This window comes from Salvelinus sp. IW2-2015, linkage group LG17, assembly GCF_002910315.2.
Source record: "Salvelinus sp. IW2-2015 linkage group LG17, ASM291031v2, whole genome shotgun sequence".
Taxonomy (NCBI): domain Eukaryota; kingdom Metazoa; phylum Chordata; class Actinopteri; order Salmoniformes; family Salmonidae; genus Salvelinus; species Salvelinus sp. IW2-2015.
The window spans coordinates 24,652,679-24,673,076 of NC_036857.1; the positions used below are offsets into that span (position 1 = coordinate 24,652,679).

The window sequence follows — 20,398 nt, forward strand, 5'->3', positions numbered from 1 at the left end:
CTATAATGCTTACAAAAGTAATGTCACTGATAATTCATACATAATGCACACATACAATTATTTATTTAGAAAAATACAAGAAACTTTTGTTTTCTACTCAATTCACATGATTGATCTCACTTTTAATAACAGAATTCTATAAATGTAACTTGTTTTACCCAAAAACGTTTTCTTCATTTTTTTATATGGATATAATTCATTAAAATACAAACATCAACAACAATAATTATTCGTATTAAAACTACACATAGCAGGCCTTGGTCATCAGGCAGACTACACAATAGAATTTGACAAAAGTTAGAAACAGGAGCTAGCTGCCAATTAATTTCAGTACCTATGACAACCATCTGTTTAACAAATCGCAATAACTAGCCATTTGAATTTTCAGAAAAACTGCATGTTTGAGAAACACTTCAAATACATGAAAGCCATTGTTTTAAATGACCAATGTTCATTCCAAAAGGTAATTATATCTTCATACTGTTCTTATTACTTATTTAACCAACCTGATTCTAAACCTTCTAGTCTACAGATTCCACATCTGGAAGTCATGAAGCAATGTATAGTCTGTGTTATTATAGGTTTATAGGCCTACAAACAAATCACAGTTTCAAATGGGCAGAATTGTCAAGGAACTAAAATGCTAGCTAAACCCTAATCTGAATCCTAGGGAAATGCAGCAGTTGTACTGAACAGACTTTTAAAGGAACAACTAGTCGAGAGGCCAGCCTTCCAACTCCTGTCTCCTTCACCTGACCTGGGCTTCAGAGGCGAAGGAACAACCAGCTCTCCCTTACATAGACTTCTTTTTCAGCATAGTTACCACCAGACAGACAAGTGCAAAAACAAGAAATACAATCACAATAGTGGTCACTACATTGAACTCAGATTTGACCTATCACAGTACTATCCCCCATAGACGGGTGTGACATTTTCATCAAAACACAGAGAAAACATGTATGACAAAGTACACTGACAGCATTCACATAATTCTAGATAACAATAGATAATATATTGCATTTTAAAATGCGTGGGTGTTTTTTCAGGAAAACATTTCACAAAAGTGATTGGTGACCAGAACCATTCTTGCCATGTGCACCATCACAGACCCAAACTGCCCTCACCTCAAACAGGCACAACTTGTGGAACACCTCACACAGGTTTAACCTCTTAAAACTCATTATAAGGGACAGCCTAAAGTAATAGACTTACTTCAGAACATATGGCCATTTGTTTTACATTTGAGTCATTTAGCAGATCCTCTTATCCAGAGCGACTTACAGGAAGGAGCAAGTAGGGTTAAGTGACTTCCTCAAGGGCCCATTGACATCGATTTTTCACATAGTCAGCTCGGGGATTCGAACCAGCAACCTTTCGGATACTGGCCCAACCGCTAGGCTACCTAGTTTAACTAAATGCTGAATAAATAAAACATCAGAAGCAGTGTAAAAGTGGGACAGTAGTAAAGTAAAGGGACAGTAGTAACGGAAAGGGACAGTAGTAACGGAAAGGGACAGTAGTAACGGAAAGGGACAGTAGTAACGGAAAGGGACAGTAGTAACGGAAAGGGACAGTAGTAAAGTAAAGGGACAGTAGTAAAGGAAAGGGACAGTAGTAAAGTAAATGGACAGTAGTAAAGGAAAGGGACAGTAGTAAAGGAAAGTAATAAAACATCCAAACATGGCATAACATTGATAGAAATGGCTGAAAGTTGGACAATATTTTGGACATAAACTATTGTACTGTATCAACGTCAGTGTCAAACACCAGAACATGCATTCATTGTTAACAGTAGATTTTTTTTTTACAGTACACATCTAAAAATTATATTAATCCACAATCCAATATAAAATAAAACAATATAAAACGCAGGCCAAATCTGCATTTGTGAAGCACAGACAAAAATAAGTTTAACAAGTTAGGAAAATATCTTAAATGTGAATTTCAACAGTTTTTTTGTATGTTTTTTTACCCTTTTACATTCACCATCAGAGAAAGTCTCAAGAAGGCTACTCTAAGAATAAAAATATATATATGTATTTGAGACTGATTGCTGTTCTTCGGGTGGCAGGCACTTTTATCTAAAAACCAATTAGGCAATGTACATGATATACTGTACACCTTGGTAGTCTCTCTCGACTGGCAAAGAGAGTTGCCTTTAACTCTCGAAGCAAGTTAGGAAACTCCCCAGAGGGCCCTCAGTTTCAGGAACTAACAAATAAACACACACTTTTTCTGACAAATGTTCCTAAATGTACATTTCACACTTTGGCTAAGAAAAAAACCATTTCTAAGCTCGTCTCTGATCCTGAATTTACAAATAAAAATAATACTTTATAATCTGAATAATTTAAAGAGAAGTTCAAGAATAACATTTTCAGAAAGTGTCATAAGTGCACACAGTCACATTCCTTTAAATAAACTGCTCTTCCTTAGAGGCTAGTAAACAGAGCTAAAGGAATAAAGGGGAGGGAAGGTCATTTGAAGAAGTCAGTGGGGCGGTGACGCTGTACATCCTGGTGGGGTCGCGGGGAGTTGTAGTCTAGACCAGGGGGAGGCCAGACCAGGGGCAGTGGAAGACTCGGCTCTACGGTGGAGGGGTTAGAACCAGAACCAGAGGGAGCATGTGGCAAGGGGCTGATGCCCAGGAAGGGAGGGGGCAGGTGTGCAGACTGAGGACGGACTGGCCGGGGCTCTCTAGGTGGAGTAGTAGGCCTCTGAAACACTGGTTCCTCAGTCTTGGTCACCCCTCCCTGGGTCTTGTCTCTCTGTGCCTGCAGACCGGCACAGTGGGGCACTTTGGCATCTGGCTGGGCCGGGGAGGGGGAGGATGAGAAGAATTGATCCGATGTTGTGCTCTGGTCGTTGGGCTTGTGTAGGGCGTGTTCTCCGCAGACCTTCTCGTCATGGTACTGTCTGAGGCGGATGTGCCAGGCCAGGCTGCAGACTGCAGAGACAGTTTTGAACTGGTGAATGACGTTCCGGGGGATGAAGTAGATGTCGTCGTCACACAGCTGCACGTGGACGTAGCGGATGCCTTCCCGCCTCAGCTGGTTCAGCTTGGCATCGTCCACCCACTGGACACACTGCAGAGAGAGAGGAGGACTAGAGGCAGGCCTACCAGATCCATTCCCACACAGCAGCAGTAAGTCTGTCCTGTCACGTCTGCCTGGTATCTTCACCAACACTGAACTGAATTCCAGAACACTCCAGATAAGATCATGCAGAATTGGTCATTCTCTGGGACCAGAATAAAGACTCTGGTTCTGCAAATTAAAGCTCTAAACTGACTCACTAAATGGCATATTATGACATCCACGCCAAGGCTTTCCCCCTCATGTCTGATCCTTTTTATGACTAAGTCTATCAGACATCTGATCTGCTATGATCCCATATAGAGGAGATTCATGCATCACCCTAACAGATTCAAGGTTCAATAAGAGCTCAGTTCCTACCTGAGACACGGGGGGCTCGTAAAGATCCAGCTGCAGTCTCTGGACCACATCGTTAAAGTCTTCTGCGTGGAAACACACCACATCTTTGGTTATCCTCGGACGCGCACTCCTGTAGATCAAAGACAGTTAGTTCACACCTACACAAATGTTGATACAATGTGGAATCAAAGGTGAAGAGTCAAATTAGTTTAACAAATAACAGGAATCCGTGATGACAACAGAAACACTGGATGAAGCATCCCAAACTGGAATTATTTAACCATCATAGTCATACTGCATTGCAGCTGAGAGCCAAGCAGACCTGAATGAAAAACAAACACTTCCCAAACACTCAACATTCCCCAAACTGCCCTACTTTCAGTAAAAACTCACCATTCCCCAAACTGCACAGCCTTCAGCACGCCCACTGCTGCCGTACTCTGCCAGTCGAAGCTCTGGCCCACGTGGTCAGCATGAGCCCTGGTCCGGTCCTCAAACAGCACCTCTCTGGGCTCACTGGTCCTGGGCAGGTAGTGAAGGTTCTTAATCTCATTCATGGACCTATAGAGAGGAAAGGGAGAGCACATACTACAGTCAACCACTAGCAGAGAAGAGGAAGAGAGGAGGACTGGGAAAGAGAAGGAGTGGGAAAAGGGATGGAGGGAGACAGTGAGGACAGAGGAGGAGTGGGAAAAGGGATGGAGGGAGACAGTGAGGACAGAGAGGAGGAGTGGGAAAAGGGATGGAGGGAGACAGTGAGGACAGAAGGAATGGAAAAGGGATGGAGGGGACAGTGAGGACAGAAGGAATGGGAAAAGGGGATGGAGGGAGACAGTGAGGGAGGAGTGGGAAAAGGGATGGAGAGACAGCGAGACAGAGGAGGAGTGGGAAAAGGGATGAGGGAGACAGCGAGTGACAGAGGAGGAGTGGGAAAAGGGATGGAGGGAAAGACAGCGAGGACAGAGGAGGAGTGGGAAAAGGGATGGAGGGAAACAGCGAGGACAGAGGGAGGAGTGGGAAAAGGGATGGAGGGAGACAGGAGGAAGAGGAGGAGTGGGAAAAGGGATGAGGGACGTGAGCGAGACGGAGGAGTGGGAAAGGGATGGAGGGAGACAGTGAGGACAGAGAGGAGGAGTGGGAAAATGGATGGAGGGAGACAGTGAGGACAGAGAGGAGGAGTGGGAAAGGGATGGGGGAGACAGTGAGGACAGAGGAGGAGTGGAAAAGGGATGGAGGGAGACTTGAGGACAGAGGAGGAGTGGGAAAAGGGATGAGGGAGACAGTGAGGACAGAGAGGAGGATGGGAAAAGGGATGGAGGAGACGTGAGGACAGAGGAGAAGTGGGAAAAGGGATGGAGGGAGACATTGAGGACAGAGAAAGGAATGGAGGAGACAGTGAGGAAGAGAGGAGGTGGGAAAGGGATGGGGAGAACAGTTGGGACAGAGAGGAGTGAGAAAGAGATGAAGGGAGACAGTGAGACAGAGAGGAGGAGTGGAAATGGGATGGAGGAGAACAGTGAGGACAGAGGAGACGTGGGAAAAGGGATGGAGGGAGACATTGAGACAGAGAAAGGAATGGAGGAGACAGTGAGGACAGAGAGGAGGAGTGGGAAGGGATGGAGGGAGACAGTGAGGACAGAGAGGAGGAGTGGGAAAAGGGATGGAGGGAGACTGTCCCTCACTGAGGAGGAGTGGGAAAGGGATGGAGGGAGACATTGAGGACAGAGGAGGAGTGGAAAGGGATGGAGGGAGACATTGAGGACAGAGGAGGAGTGGGAAAGGGATGGAGGGAGACAGTGAGGACAGAGAGGAGGAGTGAGAAAAGGGATGGCGGGAGACAGTGAGGACAGAGAGGAGGAGTGGGAAAAGGGATGGAGGGAGACAGTGAGGACAGAGAGAAGGAGTGGAAAGGGATGGAGGGAGACAGTGAGGACAGAGAAGGAGTGGGAAAAGGATGGGGAGACATTGACTACAGAGAAAGGAATGGAGGAGACAGTGAGGACAGAGAAGGAGTGGGAAGAGATGAAGGGAGACAGTGAGGACAGAGGAGGAGTGGGAAAAGGGATGGAGGGAGACAGTGAGGACAGAGAGGAGGACTGGGAAGAGATGGAGGGAGACAGTGAGGACAGAGAGGAGTGGGAAAGGATGGAGGAGACAGTGAGGACAGAGAGGAGTGGGAAAAGGGATGGAGGAGACAGTGCGGACAGAGAGGAGGAGTGGGAAAGAGATGGAGGGAGACAGTGAGGAGGAGTGGGAAAAGGATGGAGGGAGACAGTGAGGCCGAGGAGGAGTGGAAAGGGAAGGAGGGAGACAGTGAGGACAGAGGAGGAGTGGAAAGGGATGAGGAGACAGTGAGGACAGAGAGGAATGGGAAAAGGGATGGAGGGAAGACAGCGAGGACAGAGAGGAGGAGTGGGAAAAGGGATGGAGGGAGACAGCGAGGACAGAGGAGGAGTGGAAAAGGGATGGGGGAGACAGCGAGGACAGAGGAGGAGTGGAAAAGGGTGGAGGGAGACAGTGAGAGTGGAAAGGATGGAGGAGACAGTGAGGAGTGGAAAGGGATGGAGGGAGACAGGAAGACAAGAGGAGTGGGAAAGGGATGGAGGGGACAGTGAGGAAGAGAGGAGTGGAAACGGGATGGAGGGAGACAGTAGGAGGCAAGAGGAGGAGTGGGAAACATGGGATGGGGAGGGAGACAGTGGAGACAGAGAGGGTGGAGTGGGAAAAGGGATGGAGGAGACATTGAGGGACAGAGGAGGAGTGAGAAAGGAATGGAGGAGCCAGTTGAGGACAGAGGAGGGTGGGAAAAGGGATGGAGGGAGACAGTGAGGACAGAGAGGAGGAGTGAGAAAGAGATGGAGGGAGACAGTGAGGACAGAGAGGTGGAGTGGAGAAAGGATGGAGGAGACAGTGAGGACAGAGAGGAGGAGTGGGAAAAGGGATGGAGGGACACGTGAGGACAGAGAGGAGGAGTGGGAAAAGGGATGGAGGAGACAGTGAGGACAGAGAGGAGTGGGAAAGGAAAGGAGGAGACAGTGAGGACAGAGAGGAGGAGTGAGAAAAGAAAGGAGGAAGACAGTGAGGACAGAGAGGAGTGGGAAAGGAAAGGAGGAATGGGAAGCGAAGAAGGGAGTAGAGCTACACCGTCACAAACTAATAAATGATACTCTATAAGGAGGCTACTTATGTGTTAGGACACATATAGTAATACTATGTTATTACTATATTATTACTGTGTTACTATGATAAAAGTCCTGGGATGTTTAGGCTACCTGCGTCGTTTGAAGGGTGACTTGGGATGTCAGCGGTTGCACCATCTGCTCACCTGGCCGGACCCACATGATGGGCCCATCATCACTCTGGGAACGACAGTCCAGCTTCAGGCTGGAGAGACTGCCCCAAGGTAGGGTCATCTGGATGGACAGGGTTTCAGTGACATCATACTCTGCATATACAACCATTAATTCAAAAAAAATCCAAGGCCTACATTGAGACAGAATGATCAATAATAACTACATCTGTCTGACTTTAGTCAGTTTAACCATAGCTATAGGCCTACACATAAACCAAGCATAGCTATAGGCCTACACATAAACAACTATAGCTATAGGCCTACACATAAACCAACCATAGCTATAGGCCTACACATAAACCAACTATAGCTATAGGCCTACACATAAACCAACCATAGCTATAGGCCTACACATAAACCAACTATAAGCTATAGGCCTACACATAAACCAAGCATAGCTTAGGCTACACATAAACAGCATAGCATAGGCCTACACATAAACCAACCATAGCTATAGGCCTACACTAAACCAACCATAGCTATAGGCCTACACATAAACACAGACCTAATTTCAGTTGTAAAACTATGGCCAGGAGGCTAGTAAGAATAAATAGAAAGTAGGTTGTTTTGTATTAATCATTTGATAAAGTCCAAGCACCAACATCCCCAACATCCATTCTCTTATCCTCTGACCTTCAGAAAGGGGACTCCTCCAGATGTCCAAGAACTCTGGAAGTAGTCCCCACCTCCTCTGCCATGGCTCCACCAGACTGATCTGTCTCATGGGACCGGCCCGGTAGCTCCCGAGCAGTAGGTCCGCCCACCTACAGAACAGAGAGAGGTCAGAGGTCAGACTGTACCGTTCATGGGGCCAGCCTGGTCCGACCCACCTACAGTCAGCACACAGGTGGAGAGGTAATGTTGATTTGGCTCAATCTGAAATTAATGCAATGCCAATGTGCATTGGCTTCAGGCTTTAATATATCATTATGATTGGACTAAAACTGACCTAGATGGATGTTTTGGTGAGCATGGAGCCGTCCAAGGCTTTCCACCATTTAGCTAACCCTAGTTAGTTAGTGCAACATAATCAAGCAGTGCCATGCATTCATTTTCCTCCCCTGAACCCATTAATAGCACTTGGATATTGCAGTGGAAAGGCTGCATTAAACTAATTGTCTAATTGTCTGTGTAAACTGCACAGAGCACTGTATAAACCGTGGTGTGTGGTAGTATCAGCCCTATGAGAATCCATTGGTCTGGTCAAACACGACAGCAAAACGTCATGGAACAAGTCTAGAGCCACTCCATTAGGCCTCTAGGGAGGCAGGAGCAACAGGAAACGTCATTGGAACAAGTCTAGAGCCACTCCATTAGGCCTGTAGGGAGCAGAGCAACAGGGAAAACGTCATGGAACAAGTCTAGAGCCACTCCATTAGGCCTCTAGGGAGCAGAGCAACAGGGAAAACTTGGCAGGAGTTCAGCTATAAACTTAACATTGGTGTACTTTGGAATGAAATAACTATTAGATAGCTAACAGACTGACTGTTGAGCTCATTCATAACTTTGTCTAAGATAAGTACTGGTGGGTACACAGCTATAACCCAAACAAAGCTATAACACCTGATTCACAGTCAATCACTTTATCAGGCTGGTTGACGTCTTGACGATGGGATGGAACAAAACCCTCCACAGCCTGTAACTCTCCAGGACCAGGGTTGGTGACCACTGCCAGCATATTTAAGTGACGGGGGAAAACATTGATACAGTTACATATCGGGATATTACTTTTGACATTATGGCCATATTATTTTGTTGCAAGTCGGCTGTACTTGCACCAAAACTCCAGATTTTTTCCTTATTAGATTCTTTCCTTATATTTTGAAATATTGAAACAAAAGTGCTGAAAATAAATTGTTTCCATGACTGATCAAAACTAATTTCTCATGGCTCCCTCTTGTCCTGAAGCAGAAATACAGTGCATTTGGAAAGTATTCAGACCCCTTCACTTTTAAGTTACAGCCTTATTCTAAAATGGATTCAATACATTTTTTCCTCATTAATCTAAACACAACACCCCATAATGTCAAGGCGAAAACTGTTCTTTAAAACATTTTTGCAAATGTATTAAAAATAAAAAACGAGATGTTTCTACAACTTGATTGGCGTCCACCTGTGGTAAATTCAATTGATTGGAAATTATTTAGAAAAGGCACACACCTGTCTATATAAGGTCCCACAGTTGACAGTGCATGTCAGAGCAAAAACCAAGCCATGAGGTCGAAGGAATTGTCCTTAGAGCTCCGAGACAGGATTGTGTCGAGGCACAGATCTGGGGAAGGGTGCCAAAACATTTCTGCAGCATTGAAGATCCCCAAGAACAATCTGAGCAATCGGGGGAGAAGGGCCTTGGTCAGGGAGGTGACCAAGAACCCGATAGTCACTCTGACAGAGTTCCAGAGTTCCTCTGTGGAGATGAGAGAACATTCCAGAAGGACAACCATCTCTGCAGCACTCCACCAATCAGTCCTTTATAATAGAGTGGCCAGACGGAAGCCACTCCTCAGTAAAAAGGCACATGACAGCCCGCTTGGAGTTTGCCAAAAGGCACCTAAAGGACTTTCAGACCACGAGAAACAAGATTCTCTGGTCTGATGAAACCAAGATTGAACTATTTGGCCTGAACGCAAAGCGTCACGTCTGGAGGAAACCAGACACTGCTCATCACCTGGCCAATACCATCCCTACGGTGAAGCATGGTGATGGCAGCATCATGCAGTGGGAATGTTTTTCAGTGGCAGGGACTGGGAGACGAGTCAGTAGTGAGGAAAAGATGAAAGGAGCAAAGTAAAGAGAGGTCCATGATGAAAACCTGCTCCAGAGCGCTCAGGACCTCAGACTGGGGGGAAGGTTCACCTTCCAAAAGGACAACGACCCTAAGCACACAGACCAGAAGAAATATGCTCTTCATCCAACCTGACAGAGCTTGAGAGGATCTGCAGAGAAGAATGAGAGAAACTCCCCAAATACAGGTGTGCCAAGCTTGTAGCACCATACCCAAGAGTAATCAAGACTACTATTCAGGTTGTCTCAGAATTGTCTCAGAATCACCGTCACTGAGTTCATAAGGAAGTACATCCAGTGCATTCATTAAGTATTCAGACCCGTGACTTTTTCCAAAGTTTGTTAAGTTACAGCCTTATTCTAAAATGGATTAAATCTTTTCTCCCCCCTCAATCTATACACAATACCTCATAATGACAAAGCAAACACAGAGTTTTGGTAATTTTTGCAAATGTATAAAAAAAAAATATATATTTACATAAGTATTCAGACCCGTTACTCAGTACTTTGATGAAGCAGCTTTGGCAGCGATTACAGCTTTGAGTCTTCTTGGGTATTACGCTACAAGCTTGGCACACCTGTATTTGGGGAGATTCTCCCATTCTTCACAGCAGAACCTCACAAGCTCTGTCAGGTTGGATGGGGAGCGTCGCTGCATAGCTATTTTCAGGTCTCTCCAGAGATGTTCGATCTGGTTCAAGTCCGGGCTCTGGCTGGGCCACTCAAGGACATTCAGAGACTTGTCCCGAAGCCACTCCTGCGTTGTCTTGGCTGTGTGCTTAGGGTCATTGTCCTTTAGAAGGTGAACCTTCGCCCCAGTCTGAGGTCTGAGCGCTCTGGAGCAGGTTTTCTTCAAGGATCTCTTGACTTTGCTCCGTTCATCTTTTCCTCAATCCTGACTAGTCTCCCAGTCCCTGCCGCTGAAAAACATCCCCACAGCATGATGCTGCTTACCACCATGCTTCACTTTAGGGATGGTGCGAGGTTTCTTCCAGACGTGACATTTGGCATTCAGGCCAAAGAGTTCAATCTTGGTTTCGTCAGAACAGATAATCTTGAGAGTCCTTTAGGTGCCGTTTGGCAAACTCCAAGCTGGCTGTCATGTGCCTTTTACTGAGGAGTGGCTTCCGTCTGGCCACTCTACCATAAAGGCCTGATTGGTGGAGTGCTGCAGAGATGGTTGTCCTTCTGGAATGTTCTCCCATCTCCACAGAGGAACTCTGGAGCTCTGTCAGTGTGACCTTCGGGTTCTTGGTCACCTCCCTGACCAAGGCCCTTCTCCCCTGATTGCTCAGTTTGGCCAACTCTAGTAAGAGTCTTGGTGGTTCCAAACTTCTTCCATTTAAGAATGATGGCGGTCACTGTGTTTTTGGGGACCTTCAATGCTGCAGAAATGTTTTGGTACCCTTCCCCCGATCTGTGCCTCGACACAATCCTGTCTCGGAGCTCTACGGACAATTCCTTCGACCTCATGGCTTGGTTTTTGCTCTGACATGCACTGTCAACTGTGGCACATTATATAGACAGGTATGTGCCTTTACAAATAATTTCCAATCAATTGAATTTACCAGAGGTGGACTCCAATCAAGTTGTAGTAACATCTCAGGGTGGATCAATGGAAACAGGATGCACCTGAGCCCAATTACGAGTCTCATAGCAAAGAGTCTGAATACTTACAGTTGAAGTCGGAAGTTTACATACACCATAGCCAAATAGATTTAAACTCAGTTTTTCACAATTCTTGACATTTAATCCTAGTACAAATTCCCTGTCTTAGGTCAGTTAGGATCACCACTTTATTTTAAGAATGTGAAATGTCAGAATAATAGTAGAGAATTATTTATTTCAGCTTTTATTTCATTCATCACATTCCCAGTGAGTCAGAAGTTCACATACACTCAATTAGTATTTGGTAGCGTTTCCTTTAAAATTGTTTAACTTGGGTCAAACATTTCCCACAATAAGTTGGGTGAATTTTGGCCCATTCCTTCTGGCAGAGCTGTTGTAACTGAGTCAGGTTTGAAGGCCTCCTGGCCTGCACACACTTTTTCAGTTCTGCACACAAATTATCTATAGGATTAAGGTTCGGGCTTTGTGATGGCCACTCCAATACCTTGACTTTGTTGTCCTTAAACCATTTTGCCACAACTTATTGTTGTGTATGCTTGGGGTCATTGTCCATTTGGAAGACCCATTTGCGACCAAGCTTTAACTTCCTGACTGATGTCTTGAGATGTTGCTTCAATAGATCCACATCATTTTCCTTTCCTCATGATGCCATCTATTTTGTGAAGTGCACCAGTCCCTCTTGCAGCAAAGCACCCCCACAACATGATGCTACAACCCCTGTTCTTCACGATTGGGATGGTGTTCTTCGGCTTGCAAGCCTCCCCCTTTTGCCTCCAAACATAACGATGGTCATTATGGCCAAACAGTTCCATTTTTGTTTCTTCAGACCAGAGGACATTTCTCCAAAAAGTACGATCTTTGTCACCATGTGCAGTTCCAAACCGTAGTCTGGCTTTTTTATGGCGGTTTTGGAGCAGTGGCTTCTTCCTTGTTGAGCGGCCTTTCAGGTTATGTCGATATAGGACTCGTTTTACTGTGGATATAGATACTTTTGTACCCGTTTCCTCCAGCATCTTCACAAGGTCCTTTGCTGTTGTTCTGGGATTGATTTGCACTTTTCGCACCAAAGTACGTTCATCTCTAGGAGACAGAACGCCGCTCCTTCCTGAGCGGTATGACGGCTGCGTGGTCCCATGGTGTTTATACTTGCGTACTATTGTTTGTACAGATGAATGTGGTACCTTCAGGCGTTTGGAAATTGCTCCCAAGGATGAACCAGACTTGTGGAGGTCTACAATTTGTTTCTGAGGTCTTGGCTGATTTCTTTTGATTTCCACCTGATGTCAAGCAAAGAGGCACTGAGTTTGAAGGTAGGCCTTGAAACACATCCACAGGTACACCTCCGATTGAATCAAATGATGTCAATTAGCCTATCAGAAGCTTCTAAAGCCATGACATCATTTTCTGGAATTTTCCAAGCTGTTTAAAGGCACAGTCAACTTAGTGTATGGAAACTTCTGACCCACTGGAATTGTGATACAGTGAAATAATCTGTCGGTAAACAATTATTGGAAAAATAAATTGTGTCATGCACAAAGTAGATGTCCTAACCGACATGCCAAAACTATAGTTTGTTAACAAGAAATGTGTGCAGTGGTTGAAAAACGAGTTTTAATGACTCCAACCTAAGTGTATGTAAACTTCCGACTTCAACTGTATTTAAATAAGGTATCTGTTTCTTAATTGTAATAAATTAGCAAACATTTCTTAACTGTTTTTGCTTTCTCATTATGGAGTAGTGTGTAGACGGATGAGTATTACATTATAATTGTTTTAATCAATTTTAAAATAAGGCTGTAACTTAACAAAATGTGGAAAAGTCAATGCACTGTATGGGATGTTGTTCCCACTGTGACTATAAAAACATACCCAAACCAAAAACCGTGGATAGATGGCAGCATTCTCGCAAAACTGAAAGCACGAACCACTGGATTTAACCACGGCAAGGTGACTGGGAGAGATGGTTGAGTACAAACAGTCCAGTTATGACCTCCGTAAGTTAATCAAACAGGCAAAACATCAGTACAGAGACAAAGTGGAGTCGCAATTCAGCGGCTCAGACACAAGACGTATGTGGCAGGGACTCCAGACAATCACGGATTACAGAGGGAGAACGAGCCACGTCGCAGATACCGATGACTTGCTCCCAGACAAGCTAATTACCTTCTTCGCCCGCTTTGAGAATAACACAGGATAACAGATGTAGGCCGTTCCCGAGGTCTGTGAGCTCTCAATCCCCGTGGCCGGCGTGAGTACGACTTGAGCGTGTTAACCTTTGCAGGGCTGAAGGCCCAGAGGGCATCCCTAGCCATCTGGAGTGTTTACGTACATATCCAATCTCTCCCTATCCCAGTCTGCTGTCCCCACTTGCTTCAAGATGTCCACCATTGTTCCTGTACCCAAGATAGACAAGGTAACTGAACTAAATGACTATCGCCCCGTAGCACTCACTTCTGTCAGCATGAAGTGCTTTGAGAGGCTAGTTAAGGATCATATCACCTTCACCTTACCTGACACCCTAGTCCCCCCTCCATTTGCATACCGCTCCAATAGATCCATGGACGATGAAAACGCCGTCGCACTGTACTCTGCCCTATCCCACCTGGACAAGAAGAATACCTATCTAAGAATGCTTTCCATTGACTACAGCTCAGCATTCAACACCACAGTGTCCTCCAAGCTCGGGTGGTGAAGGTAGGAAACAATACTTCCGCTACGCTTATATATATATTTATACAAGGGTCCACTGCCTGCCCTCCAGGACATCTACAGCACCCGATGTCACAGGAAAGCCAAAAATATCAAGGACATCAACCACCCGAGCCACGGCCTATTTATCCTGCTATCATCCAGAAGGTAAGGTCAGTACAGTTGCATCAAAGCTGGGACCGAGAACTGAAAAACAGCTTCTGTCTCAAGGCCACCAGACTGTTCGACAGTCATCACTAGCCGGCCTCCACCCAGTACCCTGCCCTGTACTTAGCCATTGTCACTAGACGACTACCACCCTGTTACTCTACCTTTCCCCTAAGAGGCTGCTGCCCTATGCACATAGACATGGAACACTGGTCACTTTCAGAATGTTTACATACGCTTTTACTCATTTCATATTTATATACTGTATTCTAATCAAGGACATTCTATTAAACTATTGCTGTATGTATAGTATTCTATCCTACGTATTCTCGTTTTTTATTTAACCTTTATTTAACTAGGCAAGTCAGTTAAGAACAAATTCTTATTTACAATGACTGCCGACACCGGCCAAACCCGGACGATGCTGGGCCAATTGTGCGACGCACTATGGGACTCCCAATCACGGCCGGTTGTGATACAGCCTGGATTCAAACCAGGGTATCTATAGTGACGCCTCAAGCACTGGGACCACTGCGCGACTCGGGAGCCCATTCTACAGAATATTTAGTATATCAACATACTGTCCATAATGTCTATACATCCCATATACACACACACATTTATACTCTAGACTCTAAGATTGCTCGTCCTAATATTTATATATTTCTTAATTCCATTCATTTACTTTTAGATTTGTGCATCTTGTTGTGTATTGTTAAGATATTACTGCACTGTTGGAGCTAGGAACACAAGCGTTTCACTACACCCGCAACAACATCTGGTAAATATGTGTATGTGACCAATAAAATTTGATTTGAACGAAATCACCAACAGGTATTTTTGTTCAAGCCCTCAAGAATTGTTGTCTGCTAAAGACGATCATCTGTTTGCATCTGTCAATGTATTTGCTGTCCAGTATCCAGACGACCTGTCCTCGGCTCATATTTTTCCGTAACATGCAATTAAGGAAAATGAGAGGCTCAATGAAAGATGTTACAGAACTGCTGTATTTGAAGCACAACTCCCTTCGTCCCAGTTTCCCTGAGGTTGCTACGGCAATCAAGCTGCTTTTACCATCCCTGTAACTGTCACTTCCACGGAGAGATTGTTTTCTAAACTAAAACTCATAAAGAACTACCGAAGAAGCATCAGGCTCTCAGTCTGATAAGAGCATTTGAACACTTGAGTAAGCTCCACTCATTGCACTGGCGCCGTCGCAGCCTTGACCACGGACGGTATTTGTTCACTGATATCCCCTCATACTTTCAATCAGTTTATTTTTTAATCACTGTCCTGAAGCCCAAGAAAAAAAACACTTAGCTTCCTATAACATATATAAATTAAAAAGGTGTACAAATTACTTTTGAGGGTTACTGTCAAAATTATTTATTAAATGTTTTAAAATAGACTTCGATGACAGGTGCATGGGCCCTCAGAGCTTATGTGCCCCCAGAGCTCATGGGGCCCCCGTCTTGCGGGGGTGTATGGTATTCCAGTGTAAGTATTGTGATAATATTGTATTGTGAGGTCCCTGGCAATTCCCAGCCTTAATATTAAATGTAAGGCTAACACAAAACCTATTATGAAATCCCACACAGGCAACATCAGAAGGACAGTGACAGGCCAATTCCATAATGTTGTATTGCTATACCTGAGAGTGGAAGTTAGCGATAGTAGTGGTCTCTATATCCTTCTTCCCCAGGATCTCCATCTTGACCGGCGTGGAGGGGAAGTTGAAGGCAAAGTAGTCCAGGAAGTCAGGTAGGTAGGCAGCAGCCCTGTGCACCACAGCCAGGGCGTAGCGGGCTGCCCCTCTGGGTCTCTCAGCGAAGGCCAGCTCTAGGAACTCCTGGGCGAAGTGCTCCATCTCCCCCGGCCGTAGAGAGGACAGCTCATCAGCGTAGGCGTGCAGGACCGATGCTCCGCCGTTGGCCTGGCGCTCCTCATGGATGAAGCGTCCGTAGACGGTGCCTGTCTGCAGAGACGAGCTGCGGATGAAGTGGTCTTGGGGGGAGAGGAAGGGGAGGTGGGTGTGGTTGTGGCTGTGTACCTCTTTAGGAGTGAGGTGGTTGTTGTTGGCGCCTGTACCAGGCTGGCAGTGTTTCCCCTCCTTCACGGGGCCAAGGCGGGCTGAAGGACTGTGGTCAGTCAGACCGCCATACACGGTCTGGACCTCCTTGTTGTACGTGCGGATCGTCTTACCACGCTCATCCTCCCGGTGCCTCCGCTTCTTTTTCTTCTTCCTCAACAGGTACTCCTCCAGCGACTGAGTCTTGCTGTTCTCATCACGATGGGGCTCTGGAGACAGGAAGACAATAGCTCATTCCTATGCACATAATTTGTCAATACCCAAATTGCAATTGGTTCATTTCTTTATTTTACCAGGCAAGTTGACTGAACACATTCTCAGTTACAGCAACGACCTGGAGAGCCGATTGGAAGCTGGGGATGATTAGGTGCCAGGTTGCCATGATGGTAGGAGGGTTGACAACTAGGAGTATTGCAAAACTAACCATCGTTCGCTACATAGTTTCTTCTCTGCAACAAAAGTAGGCCTAACATCAGTGGGCGTGCCATAGAGTCTGAGAAGGCAGGCAATTGCAAAAAAAWATATATATAAATAAAAARTACCCCGTTCATGGAACTTGCATGTGCATCATCTGGCTGATTATTTTGCGTATGTAAACAAACATAGGTTTGTCTGACTTAATTGTAACTTTGCATAAGATTCAAGCATTAAGAGTGGTAACATACGAATATAATGGAATAGAATTTGAAGAATAACCTACCTTTCTTTTTCTTATATAGGCCTACTCCATGTTTTACGTTAGCCTCGGTGTTTTCCTTCTTAGGTTTGAGTTTGAGCTCTTTATCCCTGTGCTTTTCCTTGCTCTCCTGTATTTTGGCCTTGGGCTCGGCTACTTTGAGGGGCGTGAAATTGAACAGTCCATGCGGCAGAACCGGGGGAAGTGATTTCTTCCTGTCCAACTTGGCTGCTGCGGGTACCACCTTCCGCGCAGGCAGAGGAGGCTGCAGGTGGGAGTCCTTCTTTGCATCGTTGGTGTTGTTGTGCTGGTGGTGGTGGTGATGATGATGCTGCTGGTGTCGTTGTAGGGTAGGTTTTTCGGCACTGGAGTTGCGTGGTTGTGGTTGGCCATTCTGCTGCTGTTGAACATGTTGTGGGTCATGGTGGTGCCGATGATGATGGAGTTTTACTTTCTTTGCCTCCTCGGATGAACGCTGGCGTTTATCCGCGGACGGTGACTGTTCCCTCTTCTTCTTTTCTTTGGCAAATTTATCAAGACCGTCCCTTACCTTATTTTCTACTTTAATACGGACCAAGTCGACCTGCGCAGCCATTTTGCACGTACATTTAAAGGGCTAGAAATTCATACTGCGCAACTCGATGGGAGTTTGTAGTTCTTTTAAGCGCCCAGGGATATTGTATTTGTAGTTTTTCACCCTTTCTGGTCTATGGGCAGCTCTTGCGCACTTTCAGTATTGTAGTTAGTTGCATGGCTATCTGGGAGTTGAAGTTCGTGTTTTAGAGAATGCGTGCGTCTCTGCACGCACTCACTTTTACAGCTGACGTAATGGTAAACTGAGCGACTCTCGGAGAGATAGACAGAGGACGTTGCGGGTGCGGGTCCTTCTCTGCACCTTTGTTGTTATAATATACTAATAATAACAACAATATGGCATTTAGCAAACTCTTTCATCCAATGATTTTATTACATTCATGCGTGCATACATTTTACATATGGATGGTACCAGGAATCGAACTCACAACACCATACAGGACCTAATTGCAATCTCCTCTGCCATAGTTCTAAACATTTCAGGTTGAATATTGAACGGAACCAAAATCATGTAAAACATCTATTCTGCCTATTGTATATTTAAGCAATAACGCACGAGAGGGTGTGGTAAGCGGTGTGCCTGGATACAGCCCCCGAGGTGCCTTATTGCTATTATAAAATGGTTACCAACGTAATTAGAGCAATACAAATAAAAGATGGCATACCCGTGGTATATGGTCTAATATACCACCGCTGTCAGCCAATCAGCAATCAGGGCTTGAACCACCCAGTTTATAATTATAGATACAGAGTGAATTTATTTTATAAAAATTATGAAACCAGAGGTTGTGGATATAATGACGATAGTCGTGTCTTCGCCCTAACAATTGGTCACGGCTAGACGGGATACATCTTATGTCAAACTGACGTTTTTTGTTGTTGCATTTACCTAACCCTTTTCAAACCTTAAACTAATACTCCTAACGTGCTTCGTAAATTCTCCAAAACTGCTAAGAAAAAATATATTCTGACAAACTATCCCATCTATTTAAAACGTGAACAGAGATACCATGACGAGATCTTGAGGCCCATTGTCGTGCCATTCATCCGCCGCCATCATCTCATTTCAGCATGATAATGCACGGCCCCATGTCGCAAGGATCTCTACACAATTCCTAAAAAAGTCCCAGTTCTTCCATGGCCTGCATACTCACCAGACATGTCACCCATTGAACATGTTTTGGATGCTCTGGATCGACGTGTGCAATAGGATGTTTCAGTTCCCGCCAATATCCAGCAATTTCGCACAGGCATTGAACAGAAGTGAGACAGCATTCCACAGGCCACAATCAACAGCCTGATCAACTCTATGCTAAGGAGATGTGTCGTGCTGCATGAGGCAAATGGTGGTCACAGCAGATACTGACTGGTTTTATGATCCACGCCACTTTAAAAAACACGTTATCTGTGACCAACAGATGCATATCTGTGTTCCTAGTCATGTGACATCCATAGATTAGGGCCTAATGAATTTATTTCAATTGACTGATTTCCATTTATGAACTGTAACAGATTTGATTTTGAACTCAATAAAATCTTTGAAATTGTTGCGTTTATATTTTTGTTCTGTATACATATGGGAAACACTTCGATACAAAGTGATTTTCGCTAACCCTAAACCCTTTTCCTAACATTAACGTAAGTCTCCTAACCTGCTATGTTAATTCTCGGAACCTGTTACGAAAAAGTAACTTAGTTCGGAATCGAAGTGGGGTGAAAAGAGTGTTTCTCACGTACATTTAAGTAGTGGTTAAGCCATACAAAACCTAGGGGTTAGGGGTTAAACCATTCAAAGAATTCCAGATTTTGGGCGGAGTAAACCCTCTTGCTTTGCCTCTTCCTCTCCGATAAAACCCACTTTACACCAATGACTGTAGGCTTCACACAATGGAATACGTTTATTCACTAAAACTTTATTTATCAGTGCATGAACAGAATGCCATGACCAGATTACTTTCTCTTACCACTTTATATCATTTTCTTCTCAATTACTTAAAAAAAATAATGGAGCGATTTACAGTTGTTTTTCTGAATGAAGGCATGTATTTATACAGGTGCTGTACAATGTATAAACATTTACAACTACCACATAATGTAAAGACCAAAAGGCTGTTTTCTGTTGAAGCAATGCAAGGCCACATTATTATATACAGACACATGACATGAATGATGGGAGGTAAAAGGGAAACTAAATATAACGGTGAAGAGTAAATCATAATCCTTAAACTTGTCTAAGATTTTATCACAAGATTTAAAAGGTTGATTGAAAGAGAAGACTTGAAGCTGGACACACCCAAATGTAAGGTTTTGTCAGATCATTTTCAAAGCTGCCACATAACGATGCCCTCAAACAGACTAGGCTATCATTGTGTAAACTTCTGTCATTTTGTAAAATCATGKCACAGACTAGGGGCGGCAGGTAGCCTAGCGGTTAGGACAGTTGGGCCAGAAACCAAAACGGTTGCTGGTTCGAATCCTGAGCCGACTGGGTCAAAAATCGTCCGATGAGCCCTTGAGCAAGGCACGTAAACCTAATTGCTCCAGTAAATCGCTCTGGATTAAAATGTCTGCCAAAATGTGTAACATTTCAGGGATTGTCGCATGGAGTTCCTTTATTTCCGTTCCTCCAGAAGAGGGCACTATAGTCTAAAGCAGGGTTTCACAAACTTTTTCACTCAGCGCCCCCTTCCAACATTGGGGAACATCCTGTGCACCCCTTGCGCATTGACGTGCCACGTCTATTTTTATGGGCACAAGCACTGTTCACACCCCTCTTGTTGGTGGAGAGAATTTTTCAGCCTTAAAGCTTATTTCCTGCAATTCTACCAACAAATGTTTGGGGTGCAAAGAACATTTTCCAGTTTTAAAGCTAATTTTCTTGCGATTCTATATATTTTGCCATGTTTAATGTTATTTGAGTGACAAAAATATTACAACAATATCTATGGGCTAAAAAACCTTAATAAAAAAACGGTAGCTGACAT

The 20,398-nt window shown here is 44.7% G+C and overlaps 1 pseudogene; it reads right to left on the reverse strand.

The window, feature by feature from the left end:
- Positions 1-39: 39 nt before the first annotated feature.
- On the reverse strand, positions 40-17,544 carry LOC111976304 (lysine-specific demethylase 9-like; annotated as a pseudogene).
- Positions 17,545-20,398: the final 2,854 nt, after the last annotated feature.